Raw genomic sequence first — 628 nt, forward strand, 5'->3', positions numbered from 1 at the left:
TATTTAGGATCCCGCTGGCCCCAGGTCGTCTCACTCACTCGCCAGGCCTGCGCTCTGGGCCTGTTCAGGATCCCGTGGCCTAGGTCATCTCACTCACTCACCGGGCTTGCACTCTGTGTCTGTTCTTAATTTCATTTTAAAAATGTCTTCACGGAATCATTTAGAAGAATGTTTGACTGAACAGGATGTGGTGATGCATGCCTATAATTGTAGCACTCCAAAGGCTGAGAAAGAATTACTGTGAGTTCAAGCCCAGCTTGGGCTACATAGTGAGTTCAAGGCCAGCCTGAACTATAGAAACCCATCTCTGAAAAGAAGGAAGGAAGGAAAGAAAGAAAGAAAAAAAGAAAGAAAGAGAGAAAAAAGAAAAAGAGAAAAGAAGAATGTTTGATCAAATGTCTGGGTATAGTGGTCCAGCTAAGTTGGAAAATAAAATTAACTGTCACAGACTGGTTAGCTTGGTCCTCTATTAAGTTATTCCTCCTGGCCTGGCTCATGTCTGTTCCTGATCCTGGAGACTGATGCTCTGAGATCATCCCTTTGAATGAATCGAAAGAAGGCATCATTCTAGGAGAGTGTGGATGATTCAGGAAGAATTCACTCCTGGGTTGTGGCTCACAGCCACGGT

This window comes from Octodon degus, unplaced genomic scaffold, assembly GCF_000260255.1.
Source record: "Octodon degus isolate 3935 unplaced genomic scaffold, OctDeg1.0 scaffold00003, whole genome shotgun sequence".
In the NCBI taxonomy this organism is placed as follows: Eukaryota; Metazoa; Chordata; class Mammalia; order Rodentia; family Octodontidae; genus Octodon; species Octodon degus.